The following is a 21,710-nucleotide window of genomic DNA, read 5'->3' as shown; positions in this document are numbered from 1 at the left end:
TTTCTATTTGGGATGATGGAAAAGTTCTGGTAATGGATGGTGGTGATGGTAGCACAACACTGTGAATGTAATTAACAGCAATGAATTACATATTTGAGTGTGGTTAAAAGGGGGAAATTTAATTTAATTCTAGTCTATGTTACTAGAATAAAAATTAAAAAAAAAAAATCCATGGGATGGTGCAACACAAACAGTGAACCCTAAGGTAAACCAGGGACTATAGTTAATAGTACAGTTTTTAAAATGTGCTTTCATCAGTTGTAACAAATATATCACACCAATGCAAGGTGTTAATAGCATGGTAAAAAAAATAATAATAATAGAGTGGTACATGGGAACCCTTTACTGTATGCATGATTTTCCTGCAAATCCACAGCATTTCTAATAAAAAAAATTAAATTAAAAATAGAAAGCTCAAATTACAAAATAAGTTTGAAAGAAGTTAATGAAATCTTTATAAAGAGCTATTTGGTAATATCCAACAAAATGAAAATGTTCATATCACAGCATTCTACTTCTACAAATTTATCCTACAGATACACTCACAAAAGTGTCCAAAGTACATGGGTATTCATTACAACAGGAACTGACCGAATCAAGCTTGGTACATCCATGTAATTGAGTACTATGCAGGCATTAAAAAAGAGAGGGAAAAGCCTCTGCCTCAGACAAGATGGCAGAGTGACACGCTTCAGGGCTCCATCCCCCCACAAAAGCTTGAACAACTGGTAAGAACTGGCAGAAATATCTTTCTCAAAGCTCCAGAAAATGGTTAAAGGACTGCAGTAACAGAACCAGTGCCAATTCAAGAAAAAGGCCACTTAAAAGAGTTCAGATCTCCCAGTGCCCTGGCTGGCCGCTCCATCCCCCCTCACCGGCTCCCAGCCCGCGCTCCCAGTCCTGGGGGTAGCAGAGTAACCCTCTGGGAGCACATTCTGGGAGCATATATATCTGGTCCAATCTTTCTGGTGGTGGCCTGGAGACTCACTGTCCTAGAACTTGCCCTGCATGGAGAAAGAGGCACACAGAGCTCTCCTACAGAATAATATGGGAGAAAAGTCAAGCCGTACTGCCTGGGGCCAGGGATTGCTGGCTGTAGAATACACAGTACAGTGACTCGACTGTGAGGAAACTGCTTTCTAGGGATGAGGGGACAATCCTATCCATGTAAATGGGGCAATTTCTACACAAACTGTGCATGCCCAAGACAAGAGTACGCTGCAGAAAGGACCAGGGAGGCCCCTATGGTTTGACTTGGAGCTATTGTCTAAACTAATGAGTTTCATTTAGTTTAGTATGGATAAACTCTGAAGGAGAACATTGGAACAGATCAATCTGCGAAGACTGGGAAAGGTGTTTTCTTTTGTTCCTTTGTTGTTGTTGTTGTTAGCTTCTGACATTTAAGGAAAGCTCTGTACTAACACTAGCTGGACACAAGTACAAGGAATAGATGCCTGAGTCTAAATTCCAGTGATAGTACATTAAAATATCATAATGTCCAAGTTTCAACAAAAGATTAGAAAACAAACAAAAAAACAGGAATGATACCCCAAGCAAAGGAGAGTAAAGCATTAACAAGGAGGATCAGGCCTGGGACATTCTAGGCAGAGACTTTTTAAAAACGGTCCTAAATCTGCTCAAAGTGCTAAAGGAAAACATGGACAAAGAACTAAAGGAAATCAAGAAAATGACAGATGATCACAAAAAAAATTTCAATTGAGAGATGGAAATTATGAAAAGGAACCAAACAGAGCTGAAGTCTACAATAACAGAAATTTAAAATTCCCTAGAAAGGGTCAACAGCAGATCGGAGTAAAGGATCAGCGAACTTGAAGACAAGCCTACAGAAATCATCCAGTATGAAATCATCCAGCAAAAAGAAGAAAAAATGAAGAAAAGTGAACAGCACTTTAGGAACCTGTGGGATACCATCAGACCTATCAATTAATGCTTTGTGTGACTCCCAGAGAAGAAAATGAGAAAAGAGCAAAAAGTCTATTTGAGGAAATAATGGCAGGAAATTTCCCAAATTTAACAACAGACATGACTATATACACCCAAGATGCTCAACGAACTCCAAACAGGATAAATTCAAACAGACCCACATGGAGACATATTATAATCAAACGGTCAAATGCCAAAGATAAGGAGAATTCTGAAAGCCACAAGAGAGAAGCAACATGTCACCTACAAGAAGGCCTCAATAAGATTAAATGCCGATTTCTCATTGGAAACCATGAAGGCAAGAGGGCAGTGGGATGACATCTGAAAGTGCTGAAAGCAAAAAACTGCCAACCAAGAATTCTATATCCAGGAAAACTGTCTTTCAGAAATGAGGGAGAGATTAAGACATTCCCAGATTTAAAAAAAAAAAAAAAAGCTGAGGGAGTTCATTACCACTAAATTGGACCTACTAGAGATGCTAAAGAGAATTCTGCCCCTTGAATGGAAAGGACAATAGACAATAGATCAAAGCAGCATGAAGAAATAAAGATCTCCATTGAGGGTAACAACATGGGTAAATATAAATGCCAATACTACCATATTTTTGGTTTGTAACTCCACTTTTTACTTTTCACAGGATCTAAAAGGTGAATGCAGAAAATATAATGATAAATCAGTGGTTTGAGACTCATAATGTAAAAATATGTAATTTGTGATAAGAACTACATAAAGGCAAGGGGACAGAAGGGTATAGGAACATAATTTATGTATATTATTGAAGTTAAATTGGTATCAAAGCAAACAAGAGAATTACAGATTTAGGGTGTTAAATTTAAGCACCACGGTAGCTACAAAGAAAATAGCAGAAAATATGCAAGTTCATGGAGACAGAGATGAACGCACAGGTTGCCAGAGGTGGGGGAGACGGGGGCAATGAGGAGTTAATGCAAAATGAGTGTAGGGTTTCTGTTTGGGGTGAAGGGAAAGTTCTGGTAATGGATGGTGGTGAGGGTCCTGAAACATGGTGAATGTGATTAATCCCACTGAATGGTATACTTGGGAGGGGTAAGAATAGGAAGGTTTATGTTGTATATGTTTCCACAATTAAAAAAAGAAAGAAAGAGAAACTAAAGAGATTAGTTAATCTCTTTAAAATTGAAAAGTGAAAATTATATGCAATACATGGGTACTAGATGGGATCTAAGAATGGAGAAGAAAAGACTCAAAAAGGAATTATTGGTACATAAGAAAAAAATGGAATACAGAATATAAGCTTTATATCAATGTTAAATTTCTTAAAGTTGATAACTGCACTTAAGGTGATTACATAAGTGAATATCCTTGTTTATAGGAAATGTCCATGGAAGAATCATGTGTTCAAGGAGAATGATAAGTGCAACTTGCTTTCAAATGTTCAGAAGATAATAGATAACAGGCAGACAGATAAGGCAAAGGGGACGAAATGTTAAAATCGGTGGATCTGGTTTTCTGGGGGAGTAGGGGTATGTTAGAGTTTTCTTATGGAATTTGTATTATTTCTGCAATTGTCCTGTAAGCTTGTAATTATTTCAAAAGAAAAGTTAAGAGAGAGAGAGAGAACTCTCCAGGTACTGCTGGTAAGAACAACCTTTAAGATATATTAAGTAAAAAAAGCAAAACGCACATGTGGAAAAGATGCTATCAAGTGTATTACAGAAGGTGAAACTAAAAAAGATACATATACATATAGGCTTGTATATGGGTAAAATATCTGAAGACTATTTAGGAAACTAGAAAGAGTGGCTGCCTCTGAGAATGGATGGGATGGGGGAGAATGGAGAAAAGGGTGGGATGGAGACCTACCTTTCACTTAATGCTTTTATACCTTTTAAATTTTTTACCAAGTATATATTACCTACTCATTAGAATAAAAAAAAGGATGTGGTGACTACTTGGGGAAAAAAATCAAGACACTAAAAAGTATGTGTTAAAATTTTTTCTAGTTAAACTATACTTTATCCAATAAATACCAGAAAACTGTAGGGTCAAATGGAACTGCAATTCTGGTTCCATAAGCATCATCAATTACTAATCCAAATATTGAAAAATATAAAAAGCCAGTGATTCAGCAAATTATATTTTCCATCTGTAATACTCATCTCTAGAAACTAGGATTGTTAACACCTATAGGGAAACAAAGCTTATTTCTGAATCTCATATAGCCATAGAATTCTTGCAAAGTCAAAAATAGAAAAATAAGTAAGTTGGGAAGAAGACAAATACTCAATTTACTTTTGATCAATAAAAGATAGCCTTGTTTTAATTTAAAAATGACATACGAGAAAGGGTGCATGCTTTTATTAATTCCTTTTTTTAATGTATTTACTACAGGATTCTCATATTGCAGGCAGAGTTGTATCAAAACCTCTAAGGAAGGTAATTTGGCAATATCTATCAAAATACTTAATGGCATATAACCTCTAACCCAAAATGTCAACTTCTGGGTATTTATTTCATACAAGTTCAAAATAACATTCTTAAGGATGATTCTCTGCAGCACTATTTAGAAAGGCAAAAAATGCAAATAACAAAATGTTCATCAACAGCGGGCTGGGTAATTATGGAATGCTATAAATGAGCATCCTATTCAACCATTTAAGAAAATGAGAAAGCCTTTAATATACTGCCATAGAATGATTTCCAAGATACATTAAGTGAGAAAAATAAAAAAGGTAATCATAATGGGCTACCATCTGTGCAAAATACACACACATTTTTTCACATATATAATAACATCAGTGTCTCCAGGAAGGGGAACTGGAGGAATGGCACATAGAAGGGAAACTTAAATTTTAAGTCATGTGTATATACTACTCATTCAAAAAATAAACATTTTATAATTAAAAAATTAACACATTTAACAATCCTCCTATTCTTCATTTCTAGTTAATTTAGACAAGATGAAAAGACTCCTCATACACAACTAAAAACATTTAAATTCGTGCATAATAAAAAGAAACACAAGTATATCTCCTAGTTGCCTTTTTAAAAAATTTTGTAGTCAATAATCCCTGTAATCAACTTGTGACTACAGTAAAAATTACATAATTTTAATAATCCCACCACTATCCAGAACCAGATTCAACAGTTTCCCGAAAAGTACACCTCCCCTCAACATTTCCAAAATCAAATCACCAATCAATTGATCCCTCAGGTAAAGCTCTGAAAACAGAAGAGTGCTGTCTTCATCAAGACCTGGGCTCTTTGCTCGTCGCTCCTTTCAAACCACCTCCTCTCAACAAGGTGCTTCTTTGCCTCTCATCTGTGGCCACGTCACAAAACAAGAGCATGGCCAGGGTCAGTCCCCTTGCCCCGCAGTCACAGCTAGGCCCCGGCCAACACAACTGTCACCTAAACAGAGGCAACACACAGGCCCCAGAGCACCCCACTCTCAGTCAAAACGGGCAGCTGACACCTCTCTCCCCGCCTCACCCCCAAGAGGAACTTCCTCCAGGAACACTTTCTACAGGTAGAATCACAGCCAGGTGCTTGCTTGTCCACCTCCATTTTTAGGCTCTCGGGGGCAGGCCAGGTTCTCCTGCTATCCTTAGCACAGGGCACAGCATGTCTAACAACGTTTGTGGAAACAAAGACCCTGATCAAGGTACACAGCGTGTTCATGCTCTATTTTAGGCCCATTTCTCACTGACACCTTAAACACACTCCTTTCTGCATCCCCACCACCAGCTCCAAAAGAGGTTTAGTCATCGAAAAATTCCAATGAGATCTTCCCAATCCTCTGGGGCTCAGTTGTTCTTTCATGATCCCATAAAGTCATCACTACACAATTCAGCCAAAGTTTGTGACTTTGTCAAAACCATTGCTCCTTTGGCAATGGCTGAAATTGAGTCACGTGAGAGTGGGAAGCTTCTTCCACTATGCTCACTTTAGAAAAACAGTCCCAGGCCCTAGGAAATCTGCCCCGTGTGCCCATCCCTGCAAACAACACTAGGCTGAGACGCCACACCAGTCAGCTCAAATGGTGCCTGAGGACATTTCTTCTTAAAGGACCACCCTCCCCAGAACAGGATCCCATTTCAAGTTAAAACAATACTTCCAGAAACAAACTTGTAGACAAATATATATATATACATGAAGATATCGAGACAGCTATAGTTCAGATGTAAGCTAGCCAAACTTCTCCCTAAAAAAGGGACAGGGGTTGAAAGAAAAGAGTCCCCCTCACTCCTTCGTACTCATAAACCATTATTCCTACTGAGAGATTTCAACGCTCTTCTTCAATTAAAGAACTCTGCCTGTTGACAATTATCTTCAGAGTATCTGAAACTGTATTTTCTCTGGCCCCTCTGATGTTACATTGCTTGGAAAGAGAAAGTAGAAGAATAAAATAATTCCTTTCCTTGTTTTCACTGTTAATAATGAGGATCTGCTAAAATAAATATTGGTTAAGTAACCAGTAGCTCAGATGATGATACTGTTTACATAACAAGACTGAGATATCTGCTTAGGAGTCAGAACCAACCGGAAAACAAAACACCAAGGCCAGCCTTCAGGAGAGCCCTCCCTGCACTGACATCTGGACTGGAGATTACCAAATGAACTCCCAAAGGGGGCTGATCACTTAGGACAAGTAATCCTAGACCTTACCGAACACTAGAGAGTGTGATGTACGGAAATATGATAATACAGACCCAGGGAGAAAGATCAGATACTTCTTCACTAATCTAACTTTTGGAATTCCTAGGTTAAAAGGAAGATTTTCTCATGAGATGTAATTTTTTTGTTAAGAAAGTAATACACACTCCTTGCACAAAGTCAAGAATAATTTTTGAAACTAAACCATGTGTCAAAAATGAAAAGGCACTAGAGTCTAGATGTACAAAATCACCCTGAAAATGAGTAAAATGCCCAACTCAGTCACCATAATCTTAAACAACAAATTTAAAATGTTCAACCATTCATGCAGTGAACCCCTTATTATTTCATGCAGTGAACCCCTTATTATTTAACACAACTGAGGTTTATCCAAATGCCACGTCATACACAAGAATATTCCCAAGGCATCTGAAAGAACCAGATACTATTATCAATCTCCAAACTTAAGAAAATGACTTACAAGTACCTGAATAATAAACCTTGAAACAATTTACAATACACTGATCAATAATCTTTTAAGGAGGGTTTTCTGCAACTACACCAAATGAATTCACAAAGATCTATGTTGAACTTCTCAGTCAATAAATATACCAACTGGATGGCACGAGACCAGGTGGTACAGTGATGGAGCTATTGACAATCTATTTTGGGAACACAAATCACTTCAATTAAATAACTGCACAAAATTAAGAGAAGGGAAGGGAACTCGCATTTATTGTCACATATATACCATGCAGCAAAGGAACACACACACAAAATCCTTTGTTAAGGGAAGAAAACTCGGGTGCAGAAGTGGGTAGTGAAGTCAAAAACCCAAAGCAAAATATAAATGCCAGTTGAGCAAGTCAGAAAATAAATAATTAAAAAGTTCATAACAGGTCTCCAGTGGTCTGAATTGTCCGAGAGTAGATTTCAAACCAGGGACTCAAATCTCAAAGGGACTGTGAGGTCATCTGAGCTAACTCGCATGGAAACCCTAGTGCAAAGCCTCCATTTCCACAAGCCTCCTGACTAGGGACGTGGCTGGTTTCCAGATAAGGCCGATAGGGGTGCAGACCCTCTCTGCAAGTAACCCACTGACCTTTCACGAAGGAAGAACAACCTGAACTAGACAAAACAGAGATAAATGGAAAGGAAACGGAAGAATCTAAGAGCCAAACTGGGTGATCGCGAACTACTCGACTTCTGCTTTCTCTCATGATCAAAGAAAATACCACCGACCTTTAAAGTCTGCTATAAGAAATGACAAAAGTCTGCATAAAGCACGCAGCCCAGTGCCTGGGCTAGTGTGACACTAGGTCCAGGTGCCAATCCTGGGCCAACCTGGCTTGGGCCAGGAGAACGCCATGACTTATCAGAACTTAAATCAAACTCTGCTCCCAGCACCTCAAGACGACTTCAGAGAAGGAGCAGCTTTTATGCAGTTCAACTGCTCTTAGAAAGACTGGCTTACTGTTCAGAGAACGATTCAGCTACTCTTGATTAGGAAAGGCAATGCTCCGCAATTCATTCTCTCTGCACAACAGGCCTCTGTTACCATGTCTGAGCAACTGTTCATAACAGAGTCTGCCCCTACTCACAGGAAAGACACAATCTGTGACACAGAGAGCCGGAAAGGAGTTCCCAGAGGCAGCTCGCAAACTTCGGTGCACCTCAGATTCACGTGGAGAACCTGTTAGAAAAGCAGACAGAAGCCTCGGTCCCACCCCCAGATACTCTAATTTAGTACATTTCTGGCAGGGCACTGGAGCACAACTGTTTAAAGAAACACTTGAAGAGAGGTCACAAAAATGTTATGACATTATGATATAAACAGAGTAATTCAGTCCCACAAAGCAAAGGCTGCATTTCCTTCCATACTTTTCTAGAAATGCAGTAACCAAGGAAGCAAGAGAGATCACCTCCACTTAATCACTTAAAACAAATTTCATATCATTTGCTCATATTTAAGTTCTTCATTATTTTTAATTCTTTTCTTAAATAAATACAAAATGAGTAGCCAAAAATAAAAATAGTATAGCATTCTTTACCTCTTTTGTAGCAAAAAATATATTTAAATTATATTACCAGAAGTTGGTAGATTTCTGGTGAAATTACCACTGGTCTAACTTTCAGATCAGCAATCATGCAACAAGTATAAAAAGTCATATAAATATAATACCCTTCAATCCAATAATCCCACTTATTTGAACGTCTCCTAAGGAAATAATACAAAAGAAAAGAACTATATTCAAAAAGATATTAACTGATACATTATATGTAATATCAATAACAAGATATCCACGTGTCAAAGTCCCTGAACAGCTTACCAATATTTGCCATATCGACTCAATTATGACACAATGGTTATAATTCCAATGATGCATACTATGTAGTTATATAGAAAACCATGCATACAACATGCAAGACCCAAAACTACTTACTAAAAAGCATGAACATGTGGGCAGTCTCAAAGGGTGATAACATTAAGAGAGAATTTGTTTGAGGATGGTTTTGTTGTGAGTTTTCCTCCTCTGGTCTCCTAACTTTCTGTATAAGTCATAAGACTTTCAATAAATTTTATTCCACCTGGAGAGCTCATGGGATGACATTTATAGAGACAGGTCAAAGAGGCAAATAGTTACATCCACCTCAGCTCTCTCAGGTTAGAAAGACTAACCCAAAGTGCTAACTAACAGAACCACTCCAAGGCCAGTTCTAGATGCCAACCCCCACCCCTCCAAAAAAAAGATAAATCTTAACCCATAAGTGTAAGTGTAAAACCTTGAATTTACCATTTTAAAAAATCAAGTATGTATGCACTAAAGGATAGGAGGAAATCTGGTTTGGCAGCTAGTCACCTAACAAAAAGATCAGAAGACTTTCGTGAACCACAACTTCAATAAAAGCCAGCGAAATTACGTAGCGAAGAGACAGTGTGGTTTAAATGAAAAGAACATTAGGCTGAGAGACAGAAGGCCCAGTTCCCATCCTCGTTCGAGCACGTCCTGAGACTTCACTTGCAGGCCGCGGCTTCTCATCTGTAAATTGATAGGACGATGATGATCTCTCCCCTGACCACCTCACAGGACTCTGAAGGGAGCAGGTGAGATTATGAATGTTAAAGTGCTTTGGAAACTTTTTTTAAATCTAGCTATTACTATTAGAAAAATATACAGCGATAGGCAGGTAGGTAGGTAGGTAGGTAGATAGATAGGGATGACAGATAAAGAGATATACAGGTATATAGAGACAGTTACACAGAAATGGCTAACAGTGTTTAGAAGGATACATCCCAAAACCAAACCAAGTGAGTGTCCCTTGGAAGGAGTCTGAGATCGGGGGCTGTGCCTTTCCCTTCATCTGCATGGTTGGAATTTTCTAGGAGAATGTATTCATCTATTACTTGAGAAACTTTTTTAAATTTAAATTCGTAAAGCTAATGCAGTCATTGGCAACATTAATACACAGTGTTGGGCTCTCACGCTTTTTGGTACTTTAAAAATCACCTGGGGAGATTATTAAAGCTGTAGCAGCCCAGGCCCCATGCAAACTTAACTGACTAAAATCTCTGGGTGGAAGGGAGAAAAGAAGGCCAGAATATCTGTAGTTTAACAAGCTCCCCAGGTGATTCTGGTGACTTGATTACTGCAACTATTACTACATTCTTATTTAGTATATAATACATAAACATATGTTATTAATCCCACCATGTATCACCCTCTCATTCCAGGCCAACCACTGTTCTCAGCACTTTACATGATTATCTCATTTAATCCTTACAACAACCCTATAAGCAGGGACAATTATTAAGCTCCATTTTATAGATGAGGGCACAAAAATACAAAGAGGTTATTTAATTGGCCCAAAGTCACAAGACCAGTAAATCTCCAGGCCAGAATGTAAAACAAAGTTTAAAAATCACTGATACAGTTTCCTAACCTTAGAATACAGCTGTTTACCCTGGTCAAGTCATATCAAAGTCTTGTTGTTTTATTTCAGGCATTGCATTTAAAGGACACTAACAAAACAGAGTTGCCTAAAGAAAGCCTGGTGAAACCCATATTAAACCAGGCAGGGCTGTTTGCATACCTCCAGCATAACTCACATTAATTCATAATGTTATGTTTGTCTTCTCTGCTAGACTATGAGCCCCTGCTAGGCAGGCACCGTGTATGGCTTTTCAACTGTACCCACTTGGTACCTGGATTTTAACTCAAGAATGGGTTTAATAGACAAATTCATTGAACAAAAAACTAGAAGGCCTCACGACTGTCCTAGGAAATGTAAAGGGCTATTAAGAGGAGAAGAAACGCTTATTTCATATTTCTTCAAGGGGTAACTAAGGTCAAGAGGTAAACGGGGGAGTGGGACAGATTTTGGTACAGTTTTTAAAACTTCTAGCAAACAGACCCATCTAGTAACAGAGAAGCCTCCCTCCAGCTGGAGGCTGATGACCAGAATGAGGCAAGCATTAAATAGGATGTTGAACTACAAGTCCCCTAAGAGTTCTGCCAAAGCTCACAATCTATTATTCTAAATTACAATACATTCTTTGATTGTTTCATATATTCTACAGTTTCCACCAGTTATACAAATCACTGCAGTAAGCAACGGAGGGCACCACAATGTGTTCTACAAATTCCCTGAGCCCTCAAGGATTTAGGAAAGAGAAAATGCACAGGAGTGAAACTTGCGCAAGGAGGAAGGCGATGGGTACAAGAGGCAACAGCACACAGGGAGGTGACTTCTGGGCAGAAGTCAAGAAAGGTGTTATGGAAGGAATACCGTTTGAGCCAGCTCTTAGGAGATCTATGGGGGCAGGGAAGGAATGGGAGCCACCATAAGGATTTGGGAAAGAAAACATTCAATGTAGCAGTAATGGTCTGAGCATAAAGAAGGCAGGAAAGCTCTGGGGTGGCGAAGAATGAGCTAGAAACACTCAGTAAATTCTGATGATGAGAAGGCCTTTTGAGGTCATTTAGTCAAACACCCAAACACACACTTTATGGAAGATGCCTCTGCTCACAATGGGTAAAGAAGATTAACTTATTTTTACAATTGCAGTATACAAACCAAAAATTGTATCATCAATGATTTCTTTTTGGCTTAGGATTGTTTTTAAGACTAACAGATCTTGATTCTGTTTTTCAATATTTGTTATTTTTTCCCAATGTCTACTATGTGACCATATTTCCATTATTTGACAACTAGAATTGCAGTTATCAAAACTGAGTTTTAGAAGCCCAAAAAGAGCTCTAAGCCTAATATTTATAATTCCTTAAATAATTATACTTCCCAATACAACAATGAAGCAAACAGTGTTATATTGTACAATCAAAACTTACAATTTTAAGTGGAGGATGTTTAAGGACAAATGGAGTCTCAAACAATGAATTTAAATGTCAGGCTTAAGAAACTCTCTCACTCAACTTGTAAATCGTGAGACTGAGCTACCTAAGAAAGTAGAAATAACAAAATACCGAAGCAAAAAAATCTAAATCCAAAACCAGCAGACAAAATATAACACATTTAAACAATTAACTTGATGTTCTTCTGGCCAATCCTTTCTCAACAACCCTGCCAAACTATTTTAAGGATCTGAAATCTTGCTCTATAAAAAGCAAGTTCCCATCATCTGAACTACACTTAGAGAGATTCTATGCCGGTACTTATTGAAGCATAACACACCAAGCTTCAGGTTTTTTGCTTGCTATCAGCAAAAAAAATTTCCCTATTTATATAAATAAAGTTGAGTCTGTGAGTTAATTCAAAACCCTGACACTAGGAGATCTAGGTTTCCAGTTCTAATACAGATTTACAGTGTAAACTTAGCAAAAGGCTTTCTGTTTTGCCACTTCAATTCTAACATGGAGATACGATACTCAACACCTCCACCACTTCCGAAGTCTCTTCAGAGGAGCTCGGACTTTCAGTTAACTTGAGTTGGAAGAGCTAAAAGCTTTGCCTGAAAACTCCTCAATAAAAATTAAAACTTTTCAAATCTAAAATGCAGTGCTACACTTTAGACAATAACCAACAATGAAGTATAGAAATAGAGATTGGAATAACTGGCTGCTAAAAAGGTGCAATTACACAATTTCACAAGGACAAATGAACAAGCAGCTCACTGAAATTTAAAGCTTTCTTAGCAAATGGAGAAGACAAATATTCGGTCATTCAGGACACTGCCCTGTTATTTTTCTTATCTATATGGTCTCTGCATCAATGTTACTATCCTCCCACCGGCTTGATGAGCAAACAGAGCCCACTATCCAGGGTCCCTCATCAAGTCCACCTACCAGACACAAACCAAGAGCTCAGAAAATGTCACCAATAATAAGAGGAATAAAAACAACAATTTTTAAAGCCAGAACTGATAACGGACTGTGGCCACAAGGCACATGGTACAGCACAACCATCTCTGGCTTCTGATTCTCCTGCATCGCTGTTTCCCAATGGACTAGAGAATATGAAGCTCTCACTGCCACATCTACAAATCAAAGTATCATGTTTAAAGGGCTCACAGTTTCTACTAATGGTCAATATTTCATGAACGAACCCCACTACAGACAGCCTGAAACTCACCCAGATGCAACACAAGGTGTTTTAAGGCTCCACCCAATTTTTTTTAACTTTAGAAATAAACATAACTATTTTAAATAAATGATGTAATAAGTTAGACTCTGGAAAACCCCATACTCATCCGAGCAGATCAGAAAATGTAAAGCAAAATTCGATTAGCTCCATTGTACTCAACCAATCTAACGTGCAGGATCACACTCACTCATCTTCGTCAGAGCGCCTCTGCCAATACCAAAGAATAACAAAGGCAAGTTGAGGAGGCTGCAACAAGGCTTAACTCAGCACTGGTCCGCTTTCCCAGCTCTGCAAAGAAGCTCTCGGCGGGCCCCGGGGACCGAGGGGACCCTCCGCATCCCGCCCGGCGCCGCGCGCTCAGCTTTTGTCTGGCCCGGCTGGGAGCCCCGGCCGCCCGCCTCCCCAGCACCCCTTCCCTCTGGATCTTTCTCCACACCCATCACTCGCAGATGACTAGTTGTTATGGGTTTCTCTCTCCCTCGCCCCCTCCCCTCGCAGTCCCGCTCCTTTCAAAAGCGACCCGGGGCTGGCCGGCTGCTCCCACCCGCCGAGGAGGGTCGGGTCAGGAAGGGGCCCGGGGTGGGGTCTGCGAGAGGGAGAGGGGGTGCACAAAGCCGGCCTGACCCCACCAGCCCCCTCTCCGCTGCACGGCCGACTGGGATCAGCGACCTACTACTAGATAAACAACCCCCCCCAACCCGCTCCTCGCCCGGCTCCCACCTACGGCCCCCCCCTCCCCCCAAAGTGCACCCAAGAGCCGCTGACAGCGCTGGACATCCCCCACCCAGACCCGGCGCCCGCCACCGCGGGGGAGGGGCAGGGGCCTCGGAGCGCTGGGTCCCACCTCTCCGCGCCCTAACCGGCTACTTACGGCCACACTATTCGCTTCTCTTGCCGCTGCAGACCAGACTGCCGCCGCTTTCTCCTCCACCCCAATGAGGTTAAGCGCTTGGTGCGGGGATTAAAAAAAAAAAAAAAAAAAAAAAAAAAAAAAAAAAATTAAGAAGCCGAATGCGCCTGCGCAGTGCGGTCCCCCTTTTTTCCCTTACCGCCACCATCTCGGCTGGACCACAGAGATTGTAAACCGCGACCAGAGAGGCAATTGCCTCTCTATGGTAATGTCCCGCGCAGGCGCCGGCCTGGCTGTGTTGGGCTGCGGGAGTTAGCAGCCGCTGTAGCTTTTGCCGCCTCTTAGAACGCTGGATGACCCTGATGGGCATCCGTAGGGGGAAAGGTGTTTTTAAGGAAAGGGTGGTGAGGATGTCGCTTGGGCATTGGAGGAGCTGAAGCAAAACTCAGGCTAGACGCAGAGAGTCGTATGTAAGGAGCCACAGCAATAAGGACCCAGGAAGCAGGGAATGTGATGAGAAAAACTAAAGAGGAGGCAGGAAAGTTGGGATAAGAGACTTCCGGCCGGAACTTCCTTTGGTCGGGAGCTAATACCTGAAGGAAACGGCCTTTAACTTCTGGGTTACTGGGGTACTGTCCCTGCTCCCCCACCTCGCCCCACCCCCAATTTGGCGACCACGGTGAAGGAAATTGTGCCCTACGACTGCCCGTACCCGGCTGCGCCTTCGCGCTTCTTTCCTTTCTGGAGTAGGTGCGGATGCTTGTGCCGGAAACGCAACCTTTTAACGGTTCTTGTCCTTTTTGAGAGCAGACCGGACGCGTGGAGGCTGGGAACCATCGAGACTACCTATTGTAATCCCTCTCTTACTTGAGCTCCTCCGCAAATTACGTTGCTTCAGTCCTCCCTCCCGCGGTACCCTCGGGTGATATGCTGGAAAGTTTTGGAGAGTAGAAAGCTGCATTTAAGAACCCACAATTTTGCTGCCTTAAGCCCGGACGCTTGCCGGTATTATGATACTGAAAGCTTTTGGTGTGAGCTTATGCACTGCCTCGTGGAAAGTCACTCTTAGCGTGTGAGTTGACTTATGTCCGATGCAGTGAGTTTTCACTGGGGGCTACTGGGTGCCGAGTTTCTTGCTAGTGGAGTGTTGGGAGAGGATGCAGGAGAACTCTGAGGTAATGCCCTGATTCTCAGGAGTTTAGGAGTTATGGTTGCAGAGACCAAATTAAAACTAAAGATCTGCAGGAGTGCAGAAAAGGGAGAGGACTGTGGGCTGAACGAGTAGGGATGACATGGAGGATGTGACTCCTGGTTGGATCTAGAAAAGAACATCTTTTGTTTCAAAGCTCAAGCAACCTTTTGAAAATGGGTGGATGCTGATGTAAGAACATTCCAGAGAAAAAACACCATGGGGCAGAGGGCCAGGAAGGATCGGGTGGAATGCTGGGACGACAGTGAAGAGAGCAGCCTAACTGAAATGGAAAAAATAAAAAATACAGGGGAAGAGTGGAAAGTAAGATTCATTAAGTAGAATGGGGAAGGTTTTGAAACTAGGTAGAGAAATCCTTACTTGATACATACGTTTCAGTTCCTTGAGTAGGGGTAGTAACATGGTGAAAGTGGTTCTGGCAGTGGAAGTTAAATACACACTGTATTTATACAAAATATTTATGGCCTGAAGGCATACCAGGAATTGTAGTTCTGCTTTATGTAAATTATTGATATGTCATTGAATCCATCAAATTTAACCTGTCAGTGGTTATTCACCTCATTTTGCTGATGAACTAACCAAGATTCTGGGTTTCAGATGGGCTAAAGGGAGGCTCACTGCCATACAAACAAATGAGTGGTTAGAAAATTGCCATGGAAATGGGCACCCAGGAACCCCACAGTGACCATTCACTGATTGAAACAGGTTGAAAGGAACTTGAACCAGTTCACATGTAATAGTCATTTTTCTCAGGAAATAGAATAGGCTGACATCAAGAGCATTCGGTATCAAATTACTATTAATGTGTTAGGGCTTGTACAGCAAAACTGAGTCTTCCAAGGTCTCTAAAAGAACCCTGGGATTTGATTCAGGTCTATTAATTGCCTTTAGCAAATATAAAATACCTATTCTGTGCCAGAGAAGTATATCTTTGTACAGAATAGAGAAATTAGTAAGACACACCCTTCCCTACTCAGCACTTCATCTCTCAATTTACATTCTTAAAATCTTTTGAGATTGCTTAAGGAAGTGATTTCTTTTGGCAGATGAGGAAATTGAGGGCCTCAGAGAAAAAATTACTTACCTTTTGTCACACAGCACATTAATACCAGGGTTGTACTGATACCTGGGCTTCCAGAATTCCCGTTGTGTGCTTTGGTCTCCCTTACAAGAGTCGGAGTGAATGAACAATCTTTCTGTTCAGTCAGTCCCATTCATCTTTCTCAGCTACATGCCAAAGCTCCTCTGAAGCTAATTGCAGTAAACTAATGTTGAACATTAGTGCAACATAAGCTAGTACACTCAACAAATACTATTCACCAACCATGTGCCACTTGGCAAAGCAGACAAAGATCCCTGCCCTCATAGATGGGGAGATGGAATATACATACATAAACTATGTACTATGTCAGGTAGGATAAGTGTTATGGGAAAAAAATGAAGCAGCAAGGGAGAAATAGGCAGTGCTGAAGGTAGGGAAAGAGATTTCTGTTTAAAGACAGGGAGTGCACCACTGAGAAGGTAATCTTTGAGCAAAGACCGGAAGGAAGTAAGGAGTAAGAAATGTGCCAAATCTGGGAGAACAGCATTCCAGGCAGAGAGGATACCAAGTGTAGAGACTATCCTGAGGCAGGAGGATGCCTCCTACATTCCCAGAACAGAAAGAAGTAGAGTAGTGGAGGGAAAAGGTAGGAAATTAGGTCAGGGAGGAAATAAAATGCCAAATTTTGCATAGTTGTAGTACAGATTTGGCTTTTACTGAGTGACATGGGGAAACATTGGAAGGTATTGAGCATATGAGTGATATGATTTGATGTATGTTTTTAAAGCATTACTTTGGCTTCTCTCTTTTTTTTTTTTTTTTTTGAGAATAGAGTGTTGGTAAACAATGGTGGAAGCAGAGGAACCACGTAAGAAGTTATGGCAGTTCTCCAGATGAGAGACGGTGGTGGCTTAGGCCAAGGTGGGACAGTGGAGAGGTGAGGTATCAGACAGGATGGCACATGGGATTTGCTGTAATGGATGTAAGGTGTGAGAAAAAGGGAAGGCAGGGTAACTCAAGAGGCAACTCAGGGTAACTCAAGATTTTTGGCCAGTTTGAAGGATAGAGTTGTCATCTACCAAAATGAGCTTGACTGCAGGAGGTACAGGTTGTGGATGGAAGGAGATAAGAAATTCCATTTAGGAGATTTAAGTTTGCGATGCTTATTAAATAGCCACATGGAGAGATCAAGAAGACCATTCTTGATTTTATATGAGTCTAGAATTCAGGAGAAAGATCCAGGAGAGAGAACATAAATTTGGGAATGATCAGCATATTAATAGCTTTTAAAGCCATGAGCAAGATGAGCAAGACCTTTTGAAAAAGTATCTGAGGACTGAGCTGTGGGGCACTTCAGTGTTCATGGACTGGGGAGGTAATGAAGCCAGCAAAGGAGCTAGAGAGAGCAGCCACTGAAATATAAGGAGAGGAATCCAAGTGGGGGAAAGAGAGAAGGATTCAAGAAGGAGCAAACATGATAGGGTCAAGGAATTGACTGTTGGTTATAACATGGACCTGGTAAGAATGAAAGCCTGGCTGGAGGGGTTTCAAAAGAGGACGGCAGAATAAATGCTCACTGAGTACAGAGTTGCCCTTAGGGGTGATGGAAGAGTTTTGGTAATAGATGGTGGTGATAATATCACAACATTGTGACTGTAATTAACACCACTGAATTGTATACTTGAAAGTGGTGAAAACAGGAAATGTTAAGTTGTATGTATATTAACACCAAAAAAAATTTTTTTTTTTAAAGACAATGGCAGGAAAAGAAATGGAGAGAGGGATGATGGATAATTTGGGGGAAGAGTTTGGTTGCAAGGATAAAAAATTTTTTAAATAGGATGATACTTGAAGAAATATGTGAGAGTAGTTTTTTTAATCATTTAGCCATAAATATTTTAGATTCCTAAAAGGTATGAATTAATTTTAAAAAATAAAATCCATATTCCACTAGCACACCTCAAAAGCTAACAGTAATTCCTTAATATTATCGGATAAACCTTGATTTGTCTCATAATTTTTATAACAGCTTTATAAGATATAATTCACCTATGAGATATAATTCATACAATTCACCATTTAATGTGTAAATTTAATGTTTTTTTGTTTTTTTTGTATATTCACAGATTTGCACGGCCATCACAATTAATTTTAGAACATTTTTGTCACTCTGAAAAAGAAACTCATACCCATCAGCAGTCACTCTCCCTTTTCCCCCAGTCTCCAGTCCCAGGCAACCACTCATCTACTTTCTGTCTCTTGGGATTTGCCTATTCTGGACATTTCGTAGAAATAGAATCAGACATAGTGGTCTTTTAAAACTGGCATCTTTCACTTAGCATAATGTTTTCAGTGTTCATCCATGTTGTAGCATGTACTTCATTCCTTTTTCTTGCCAAATAATATTCAGTTATGTGGGTATATATTTTATTTATCCATTCATCCGTTGACGAACATTTGGGTTGTTTCTACTTTTTGCCTATTATGAATAATGCTGTTACGATCATTTATGTTCAAGTTTCACATGAATATATGTTTTTATTTCTCGTGGGTAAATACCTAGGAGTAGAATTGCTGGGTCATGTAATAACCCTGTTTAATCTTTTGAGGAACTGCCAAACTGTTTTTGCAAAGTAGCTGCATCATTTTACGTTCCCACCAGCAATATAAGAGTTCAATTTCTCCACATTCTTGCCAACACTTGCCAGACCTGTTTGTCTTTTTGACAATAGTTATCCTAGTGGGAGTGAAGTTGTTTCTCATTGTGGTTTTGATTTGTACTTCCTTGATGGCTAATGATGTTAAGCATCTTTTCATGTGCTTATTGGCCACTTGTATATCTTCTTTGAAGAACACATATCTTCGAATCCTTTGCTCATTTTAAATTGGGTAGTTGTTTTTCTATTGTTGAGTTGTAAGAATTCCTTATATATTCTAGGCCATCTACCAAAACACACGGCTTATGTCGTATTAGTGAGGAAAGACTAAAAACTTTCCACTAATATCAGGAACAAGTCAAGGGTGTCTATTCTTGCAAATTCTATTCAGCATTATATAGAAGGTTCTAGCGAGGACAATTAGACAAGAAAAAGGAAGGGAACGTAAACAGATTGGGTAGGAAGAATTTAGATCACCTCTATTCAGAGATGACATGTTGTCTTATATAGAAAATCCTAAGGAATCCACTAGAAAGCTATTATAACTAGTAAATGAGTTCTGCAATTTGCAAGTTGTAAAACCAATATATAAAAATCACTCATATTTGTATACACCAGCAATGAACAGTTCCATTTATTATAGCATCAAAAAGAATAAAATACTTAGGAATATATTTAACAAAAGGAGTTTAACACTTATACACTGAAAATGATAAAACACCATTGAAAGGAATTAAAGAAGCCCTAAATAAAGACGTCCCATTTTCATGGATCGAAATACTTAATATTGTTAAGAGGGAGATGCTCCCCAAATTGATCTACAGATTCAATGCGATCCCTATCAAAATCCCAACTGCCTTTTTTTTTTCAGAAATTGACAAGTGATCCTAAAATTTACATGGTAATGCAAGGCATGATCTATAGCTCCATTTGGAGAGTATCACCATCTTCTGTTCCTAGTCTGTTGACTGTATTAGGATTTTGTCAAATGGTTTTTCTGTGTCAATTGAGATAATCATGTGGTTTTTGTCCTTTAATCTATTGATATGGTGTATTACATTGATTGATTTTGCAACATTAAACCAATCTTGGATTCCTGGGTTAAAGCTCACTTGGCCATGGTGTATAATTACTTTTTTACATTACTAGTATTTTGTTCAGTATATTTTTGTCTATATTCATAAGAGATACTGGTCTGTAGTTTTCTTCTCTTGTGAGGTCTTTGTTTGGTTTTGGTATCAGGGCAATACTAGCCTCATATAATTAGTTATGAAGTATTCTTCCTCTTCTATTTTTTGAAAGAGTTTGAAAGATTGGTATTAATTCTTTAGTGTTTGATATATTGTACCATTGAAGCCATCTGGGCCTGGGCTTTTTTTTTTTTAATTGATAACTCATTTAATATCTTTGTTTACATGTATTCCGATTTTCTATTTCTTCTTGAATCAGTTTCAGTAGTTAAGTCTTTCTAGGAAATTGTCCATTTCATGTAAGTTATCAGATTTGTACACAATTGTTCATAATATTCCTTTTAGTCATTTTTATTTCTTTAAAGTCTGCTTTACTGTCCCTTTCTCATCATGTTTTTTAATTTTTCAAATCAGAATCCCAACACCATCCATACATTGCATTTAATTTATTTGTCTTTTAGGTCTTTTTTAATATCCTCAGTCTCATCCTCAATCTCATTTTTCCTTGATATTTATTTATTGAAGAAACAAAGATTTTGTCCTGTTGATTTCCCACATTCTGGATATTTCTAATTGTATCTCTGGGAGTAATCTAACATGTTCCTCTGTACCCTGGATGTTTTATAGTTAGCTCTGTATGCTTTTTTCTGTTTCAGGTCTATTTTTACAAACCTGCAGACAGCCATCAGGAGACACATGATTTCCAATTGTCTCTTTTTTTTGATATTGGCAGCCATTGGTGATCATTGCCTAGGTCCATTATTGCAAAAATGATACTCTAATTTTGCCACTCCCTCTTTATTAGCTGGACATGTCTAAAGGGAAAAACTGTATCTTAAGTAAGGTTCGTGCAGGAAAGGCAGGTTAAGTGTTTGAGTCTTTTCCTGCATTTACTGCTTTCCAGGTAATGACTCGGTTCCTAGCATACACCAGGATGGCCAATGAGGAGAGTTTTTTATTTGTTTGATTTTTACTTTTGTTGTTTAGGTGTGTTGTTGTTGATGATGATGTTTTGTATCATGAACTCATGAATTTTTAAATTTTTGTTAGGATTCACACCATTATCATCATTTTTGATACTCAGGTCAACCCATCTTTGTACAGTGAGTGCAGAAGTTTTGTTTGTATGCTGTTTGCTTTTTTACAGTGGGAATCATTACAGTGAGTTTATACATCATTAGGAATAGTCCAAAAGATAGGGAAAGTTGAAGGTGCAGGAGAGGACAATTGCTGGAGTGAGTGATGTTCTCAAGTAATTGAGAGAGGATACGACTTAGTGCACAGTGAGGGGATGACTTTAAAAGGAGCACAGACAGGGAAGGCAGAGTATGTGAGTACTGATCCAGGATATATGGGAGCTGTTGAAAGTTCTTTTTTGATGATCAGAAGCACTAAATTCTATGCTATTTGAAGAGTTTTGGAGTCAGGAGATTCGGAATCTGCTCCCAACTCTGCCACCAACAAAGTGAGCATCCTTGGCAGGTCATCTCTCTCTAAGCCTGTTTCCTCATCTATAGAATGGGGGAATAAAACTGTATGAGATATCTAAGGTTTCTTGCTATTCTAACATTCTCTGAGTAAT

At 39.5% G+C, this 21,710-nt stretch overlaps 1 protein-coding gene across 27 annotated transcripts in view; it reads right to left on the bottom strand.

Annotated features, from left to right (window-relative positions):
- Nucleotides 1-14,137, bottom strand: part of CLASP1 (cytoplasmic linker associated protein 1) — a 294,473-nt gene extending 280,336 nt beyond the window's left edge. For 26 of the 27 annotated variants that reach the window (XM_037849465.1, XM_037849473.1, XM_037849469.1 and 23 more), the window contains exon 1: nucleotides 14,051-14,137. The gene's annotated coding sequence lies outside the window, so the exon portion shown is untranslated. Of the gene's footprint in view, nucleotides 1-13,366; nucleotides 13,797-14,050 lie in introns of those variants that run through there. The other variant, XM_037849467.1, reaches the window with a different exon arrangement.
- Between the last annotated feature and the right edge of the window lie 7,573 nt (nucleotides 14,138-21,710).

Source organism: Choloepus didactylus, chromosome 9, assembly GCF_015220235.1.
Source record: "Choloepus didactylus isolate mChoDid1 chromosome 9, mChoDid1.pri, whole genome shotgun sequence".
Classification (NCBI taxonomy): domain Eukaryota; kingdom Metazoa; phylum Chordata; class Mammalia; order Pilosa; family Megalonychidae; genus Choloepus; species Choloepus didactylus.
The sequence above is the reverse complement of the archived record's forward strand: the minus strand, read 5'-3'. Positions and strand labels throughout refer to the sequence as shown.